An 8,636-nucleotide genomic window follows, 5' to 3' on the forward strand; every position below is an offset into this window, starting at 1 on the left:
GGTCTGGGGGGGGGGGAGGTTGAGGTAATGTCTTTATTTAAATGGTTATTTAGGTAGTCAACTAAGATACCTAAAGCACCAGAGACATACATGTTGGTTACAATTTGGAATATGATCATTGTCTTGACCCCAGAGGATAAAGGGTGTAAAGTCAATCTGAGGATAACAGGAGGGTTAAATAGCGTTTCTAATACAAACACTTCAAAATGTTCATAGAAATACGTAAGAGAATCATGAGGAAAGACCAGAAGATACACTGATTACAACCACTGCCCTATAATCCGTACTCCCAGACTATACAATAACCTATTCTTATTGGACTGGGAACATCTTTGGTGAACTCCACCCATTGGCTGGCTAATGATCAACACTTTAAATGGATTTAAACTGTCAGCAAACAGCTGTTATCCCACAAGTCAGCTACTCGTGTTTCTATATAGCTTTTTTAATGCAATACTTCAAAATATGTATGATCACGCAGAAAGACCAGTAGGTACACAGATTACAACCGCTGCTTTCTATTCATTTCTCCCAAACTAAAAATACACTTTTATTTATTCAAAACATATTCCTATGCATTCGTGATCAAAGATTTTTGTGTGGTTTTGTGGACATTATCTTCGGTAGCTCCACCCTTTGGTTGGCAAACTATTTAGACCCTCCAGAAAAACGCGGGCTAAAATCCTTGATTATGCGATTAAAGGAGTTTTTATGTGATTTTATGCGGTGAAATTGCGGGAAATTGCGAAATATGCGGAAAGCTGCGAAATATGCTAAATATGCGGGGGAAAAGAATAACAATTTTTTTAAATATTGGGCTGTCTTATTTATTCTCTCTCACACACAACCTGCCACTAACGTTAAACCCCTTTACTATTCAATTAAACACATTCAATGTTTATTTATTATAAAAGCAATTGGGCTATTTTAATCGCACACACACACACACACCCCCCCACACACAGGCAGCACACACACACACACACACACACACACACACACACACCACACACACACTTCTCCGCCTCATTCGTGTTTTCATTTGACGCGTTCTTATCTGGACCAGCTTCACGGTTGTAGGCGTACCAGCGTGTGCGTTTCTTGTAGCCCTCGAAAGTTTGGAGGTGGATCCCTCGGTTGAACGTTGTTGTTTGGCTTTCTTGTCCGCAGCAGCAGAAAGCATGTTTTCGAATGTTTGAATGAATCAAAGTGGTCGTCACCGTCGATTTTCTCTTATGCTCCAACCACACAGTGCACGGGGTGCAGAATAGTTTCCCCCCGACTCTTTGCCCGGTCTTAGGTAGAAATGTTCGTCGGTAAGAGGATTAGATTTTTTCATCTTGGTGTTTTCTCTCGTGTGGAGCTCCACACACGTTCACTCTATACAGCTGTTGTTATACATTCTGATGCGCGAGCTGGATGACGTCACAGTTCAAGACGAGTCAGACTTTTTTCCCCTGCAACTTTGGTGGAAAAATGCGGGTGGATTATGCGGCCTTTTAAAAATCTGCGCCATTTTGCTGATTATGCGGTAAATCTGCGATCGCAGGGAATCGTGTTTTTTATCAGGAGGGTCTGACTATCAAAACCATGGCGTTATAAGATACGCTTAAATGGATTTAAACTTAGCAGCAAACAGCGGAAACAAGTTTATTGAGGAAGGTTTGCGCAACATCATGGCATTTCTTTACCGTTTTCTAATGAAAAGAATACTGATAAAAAAAACTTCCGATAATCACAAAGACCCAGAAGTGGAAGCATAAACAACTGTTGAATCTTACGTTGTTTATGCTTCACTTCTGGTCTTTGTGATTACTGAAGTTTTTTTTATAGATTTCATTAGAAAGCGGTAAGCAAATGCCTATGATTGCCAAACCTTCACCTCAATCAACTTGTTTCCGCTGTTGCTGCTTAGTTTAAATCCATTTAAGCGTATCTTATAAAGCCATGTTTTCGATAGTCAGCCCTCTCTGAAAAACACGATTCTGCCATCGCAGAATTCTCCGCATAATCAGGCAAAATGCGCAGATTCTTTAAACAGGCCGCACTAATCCCGCATTTTTCCCACAAAGTTGAGGGGAAAAAAGTGACTCGTCTTGACGTGACGTCATCATGCTCGCGCATCAGGAATGTAAACAACACTGTACTAGAGTGGAACGTGTGGAGCTCACACGAGAGAAAACCACCAAGCATGGCAAAGAACTTAATCCACTGTTACCGACGAACACTTTTACTACAAACCGAGCAAAACAGTGGGGAGAACTATTGTCTGCACCCCGTGCAAGCTGTGTGTTGGAGCATAAGAGAAAATCGACGGGTGACGACCACTTTTGATTTCATTCAAAATGTCGAAAAATGCTTCTCTGCGCTGCGGACAAGAAAGCCAAACAACTCACGTCCACCGAGGGATCAACCTCCCCACACAACCTTTCGAGGGCTCCAACGAAACCGAAAGTGAGTAGCCGTTACAAGATTGAGCTGGTCAGATAACGAGGAGGAGGTGTAAATGAAAAACAGAATCTGAGCGGAGGAAGTGTGTGCTCGCGTCTGTGTCGTGTGNTTATGACATCATAAAGTGGCCAAAATCTGATCAGCTCATTTTCAGACAGGTTTTTATAGAAATGGATCAGGACAAAAAGAGAGAGAATCTTTTTTCCTGAAACTTTCAGAGTCTCTTTCCACAGAGGGGACACATGTTGATTTAGAAGAGACATGAAGAAGAGGGGACACATGTTGATGTAGAAGAGACATGAAGAAGAGGGGACACATGTTGATGTAGAAGAGACATGAAGAAGAGGGGACACATGTTGATGTAGAAGAGACATGAAGAAGAGGGGACACATGTTGATGCAAAAGAGACATTAAGAAGAGGGGACACATGTTGATGTAGAGGAGACATGGAGAAGAGGGGACACATGTTGATGTAGAAGAGACATGAAGAAGAGGGGACACATGTTGATGTAGAAGAGACATGGAGAAGAGGGGACACATGTTGATGTAGAAGAGACATGAAGAAGAGGGGACACATGTTGATGTAGAAGAGACATGAAGAAGAGGGGACACATGTTGTAGCAGTTCATATTCTCTGTTCAGAGCATGCTTTGGGTCCCAGATGATGTTGTTGGACAGCATCTCAGGTTATTATGGTCTGCTGAGTCAGAAAGTCTCTGACCGGGTGGACCAACAATCTTTGAGCAGACTTTAACAGGTGGAGCAGTTTTGATTTTAAAGCAGTATAGACAGACACTTGTACCAGGTGGTATTGCAGTACCGTAGAATATACAAAATCACAGATGTGAAGAACAACAGAAGAATATGTTCTAATGCAACATTCTGATTGGCTTCTTCTCCATTCGATTCCTCGTCGAAAAAACATCAACATGTTCAGCTCGATAATACAATCGACGGTTATTACTCTTCATAACATCCATACATTCATAACATTAGATTTTAAGCGTCTTTGAGCATTAGGAAAAACGCTATCAAAATATAATGTATTATTATTTTAACTTTATGTGGATAAATAATAACTCAAATGTCAGACTATATAACCATCATGGTCCCTGGTCGACACATATAACAACAAAGACTATACTATAACACCCCTTGTTGTGAAATATAAATTATGTGCAATATATTTAAGCAATAGCTCACGACAGGCCGTGGTATATGCTCATTATATCACAGCTAAGGGGCGTGGTTCGGTCCGACGAGAAGCGGACTGCCGGCAGTTTGCTTTTCAGCCCAACGGTATACTGTTTTTCTCAGACGCGGAGGGATACTGACTTGTTGTGAAAAGTAACTTACAATTCTACCCGTGGTATACGCTCAGTATATCACGGCTAAGAACCAATCAGATTGCTTGATTTGACTTGTCCGTTTTATAAATATATATATGCCGTTAATAACTGTGCAATATATACCTGGCTGCTATATCTTTTTTTAATCTTTAATATTTTTTTTATGCGTGCTTCTTAGTTAATATTAGGCTGTCTTCGGCTCTTTTTGCCGTAACAAATGCAAATGTCCCCTCTGTGGGACGAATAAAGGTATTCTGATAACCATAATTGATCCACATGTTTGTATTAAGTTTCAGCATACAGCATTCACACCGCATGTCTTCCTTCTGTAGATCGTAATAGTCAGTGTATAATATTTGTAATTCCTTACACAATGAATGTTCTTTGTTATTAGCCTATATACTGTAAGAGTGAAACGAGACTCTTAAATAACTAGATATGTGAGTAGAAAAAGCTTTTAGCCGTCCACCAAGGAGGCAGTTCACTGTAGAGCGAAGGTCTGAATGTGTAATTACGGGAATGTAATTGCACAGCGCACTCCTATAATTCCTGAATTGCAGATTTATACAAGTCGTGCACAACAGCCCGACTAAAATAAACATGTGAGGGCAGATTGTAGAGGGGATAAAGCTTTTAGACCATATTTTCTTAGTCCTTATTTCCAGTGTGGCTGCATGTAGCTGCTGAAAGTTATTACGTTAGCATGTTCTGAATCTGCAGCATGAAGTAGTCACTGTCCACTCTGCTTAGAAGTGAGTGAAGTCATTGTTAATTCAATGTTTGAAGTGTATTCACAGACATAACCAACTTCACTGGAGCCATTTCAGCTTACCGTTTGACACAAATGTGTTGTCAACTGAGGCTAACAAGGCTAAGCTAACTAGCATGCTAATGGCAGGAGCTCCAAAGTGAAAAACTGCCAGACTTTTCCGGGTAAAACTCCTCTTACATTTTACAAGGAACTGAACAAAAGGAGAAGTTAATAGAGTATCCTGAGAGCTCAGTACATGTTGGTAGTGGGTCACATTTTCTGAATTCAATATTATTTAGGTTTATTCACCATTACCGTACTATTTCCAACACTTCATGATTGTCCAGACGGCAAATAAGGTTTTTAGCTAAAATGCATGTATTTAGGAAGTTTTGATTATGAGTTGTGTGAGTTTGTAAGCTGTATCCACAGACATAACCAACTTCTATTGAACAATTTCAGTTTACAGTTTGACACAGATGTTTTGTCAACTGAGGCTAGGCTAACGTTTGCTAGCAAGGCTAAGCTAACTAGCATGCTAATGGCAGGAGCCAGAATTTTCCGGATACAAATGGCGATAAGGGGCAATAAGCAGACTATCCTGAGCGCTCAGTACATGTTGGAATAGGGTCACATTTTTTAAAATTCATTAATTCATATGTTTATTCGCAATAGCCGTACTATTTCCAACACTTCATGATTGTCCAGACGTGTGTGGACGAGTAAGGTTTTTAGCAAAAAAGCATGGAAGTTTTAGGAAGTTTTGAGCATATCACTGGATTAAATAAAACCTGGATTATACTAACACAAGTTGTGAGAGTTTGTAAACTGACTTCTAGTTGTGTTAAACATGGCCCTAGGTTACCTCAGTTCACCAAGAGTTTACGTCACTGCAGAGGCATGCGAGGAGAAGTTTTCTTCAAGCATTTCAAGGTAACACAGCGTGAACAATTGACATGCAAATGGTGGTTTTCTGGGAGAAGGTATTCAAGCAGTGTCTGACAGAACACTCTTTCTCTTTTCACTTCTGTGTTTTTAACAACCCCCCCTACTTGTATTGCTCTTGACTTCATTCTCTCTTTGATCGCTCAGATTTGTTCTACCTGAGTTTCAAGCTACTCCAGTGGAAAAAATGTAATCTTAACCTTTGTCTCCTTTTGTCACTAACATCTACAGTTGATGCCAAAGCCCCTCCCTCTATTGTGTGCACAACATCCCATTGTCATGTTGCTGTGACATATACATTCTTGACATTTCTGCAAAGATCAGAGATGGCAGTTTACAAGGCCGAGCTATTGGGTTACTTTTCTATCACTTGATCTCTCAGTCAGATTTAAATATAGAGCAGAGGTCACACACTATATCTGACCAAGCTGTTTCAATTGGGGCCCAAAAAGGCAAGCAATGACAACCGTAGTGCATGTTAAGTGTTTTATACGTAATGCATCACATTTAAAAACCTTAAAGACATTATTATGCATGTTTATATCCATACATGCATAATAAAAGGCTTCATTGTGTATTAAAGTGTAGTTTCATGTATCAATTTATCGTGTTTTCACGCCTGTGCTTGAGTAGTTCGCCTAGTTTGAAAGAAAACAACTTGAGCGCTGCTAACTGACTGTTACTGACACAATACGGGCCTGTGTCATCTGTGTTTATAAGAACTGCATATGTCAACAAAGATTCTCCCCTCCCCCCCTCCACTGTAAATGTCATAGCTGTCATCTGCTGTTTGCCCTTGTATCTAAAACCTGCTGATAGATTTCATTTTGCCTAAATGTATTTTCAGTGCAAACACAATTAGACGATCACAAGAAGATGATGAGTAGTTTAGATGGAGGGCTGAGATAATAACATAGATGTTTCTTTACACTATTCAGGCCAATTCTTTATAAGTTGTTTATGTTTAGCAAGTGTTAAAAGCTAGATGTGTTGTTTGAGTTGTGTCTCAGGCTTTAATGTGAATTGCTCCCACTTGGAAACACATATTTCCAATTATTCTAACGTCACTTGAATGCACTACAAATGCCCAATGTTGCAATGTCAACAAAGCGTTACACAATGTGGGTGTCTTTGTGTATTTAGACGTGTTTTTTTTAAGCTTCATTTCCACAGAGGTTACGTTTTTTTGGTGTAATCCTGCTGTCAGACAGATAGACAATGAACCGACAGAAAACAACCACCAATTAAATCTTGAGTTTCAAAGAAAAAAGGGTAAAATAAATCTTAATTTAAAAAAGGTAGGCTACATGTTTTATGTGCAAATCTTTTTAAAAGTTTTTATTAATCAAGGTCTCATTTCAGTCATAAAAGTGACCCGAGTGTCAATATATCTTTATAAATCTTTATTTATGTATGTATTACATTATTTCAAATAAAAACTGACCTATAAACCCAACTCCAGCTGGGAGGAATCAGGTAACCTGAGTTGTTTTTGTGTAATGGTGCTGTCAGATAGATAAACACGTCTTTCATCAGCTCAAGCTTTGCAACATTTCAAACACAATCAAGCCTAACAAGATTTGTGAAATGAAGGCGGGGGAAATGCTGTTCACACACTGCATGTGTGTATGTTTAATGCATAAGCAACACAACAGGTTCAGGTGGTTTCTGAAGTGTGTGTGGAGGCATACGGTAAAATAAACGTAAAGCTAGGAAACCCCACCTTCATAAAGTCAAGCGTTCTCAAATCAATCCCTCACAGCAGGTCTGTTCAATGTGATGTATATTTAATGATGGGGTTCATTAATCATAGTGTGCTCACAGTGCTCACAGTCACACACTCAAAGCAATGGCCTCTGGCTGGTACTCTGCACATTCATCAGCCACCTGCACAATTTCACTGGTCAACTAGATGTTAATGGAAGACAAACATTCCCAGATAGTGGTGACCCTCAGAAATGGCTGCAGGTTGGAGTTAGGAGACAATGATAGAAACAGCCTGAAGCTTTAATGGATGCATAAGCAGACACACAGATACACAGCGTTACACACACACATACACACACAGATACACACACACACCGTAATACACAGATACACACACACACACACACACACACACATATACACACAGATACACACAGATACACAGCGTTACACAAACACATACACACACAGATACACACAGCATACACACACACCGTAATACACAGATACACACACAGATACACACAGATACACGGCGTTACACAAACACATCCACACACAGATACACACAGATACACACAGATACACACACACCGTAATACACAGATACACACACAGACACACACACACACACACACACACACACACACACACACACGCACACACACTCACTCACACACACACACACACACACACACACACACACACACACACACACACACACACACACACAACACACACACACACACACACATACACACACAGATACACACAGATACACACACACCGTAATACACAGATACACAGCGTTACACACACACATACACACACAGATACACACAGATACACAGCGTTACACACACACACACACACACACACACACACACACACACACACACACACACACACACACACACACACACACACACACACACACACACATACACACACAGATACACACAGATACACACACACCGTAATACACAGATACACAGCGTTACACACACACATACACACACAGATACACACAGACACACACAGATACACAGCGTTACACACACACACATACACACACAGATACACACACACACCGTAATACACAGATACACAGCGTTACACACACACAGATACACACAGATACACACAGATACACACACACACCGTAATACACAGATACACAGTGTTACACACACACACACACACACACACACACACTCACACACACACATACACACACAGATACACACACACACACACACACACACACACACACACACACACACACCGTAATACACAGATACACACACAGACACACACAGATACACACAGATACACACACACAGATACACACACACAGATACACATAGATACACACACAGACACACAGACAGTTACACACCGTTACACTGAGGCAGTAACCTTACATATCCATC

At 40.4% G+C, this 8,636-nt stretch overlaps 1 protein-coding gene and 1 long non-coding RNA gene across 2 annotated transcripts in view; one reads left to right on the plus strand and one right to left on the minus strand.

Moving 5' to 3' along the window:
* Nucleotides 1-8,636, plus strand: part of LOC104962540 (AT-rich interactive domain-containing protein 3A-like) — a gene marked incomplete at its 5' end in the record, with an annotated part of 70,822 nt that overhangs the window by 16,214 nt on the left and 45,972 nt on the right. The gene's annotated exons all lie outside the window — the stretch shown is intronic.
* LOC104962533 (uncharacterized) overlaps nt 1,965-8,636 on the minus strand; it is a 21,526-nt gene continuing 14,854 nt past the window's right edge. The window contains exon 3 of the long non-coding RNA XR_800216.1: nt 1,965-2,047. This is a non-coding gene — a long non-coding RNA (uncharacterized lncRNA). The remainder of the gene's footprint in view (nt 2,048-8,636) is intronic.

Source organism: Notothenia coriiceps, unplaced genomic scaffold, assembly GCF_000735185.1.
Source record: "Notothenia coriiceps isolate Sejong01 unplaced genomic scaffold, NC01 NC01_scaffold00034935, whole genome shotgun sequence".
Classification (NCBI taxonomy): Eukaryota; Metazoa; Chordata; class Actinopteri; order Perciformes; family Nototheniidae; genus Notothenia; species Notothenia coriiceps.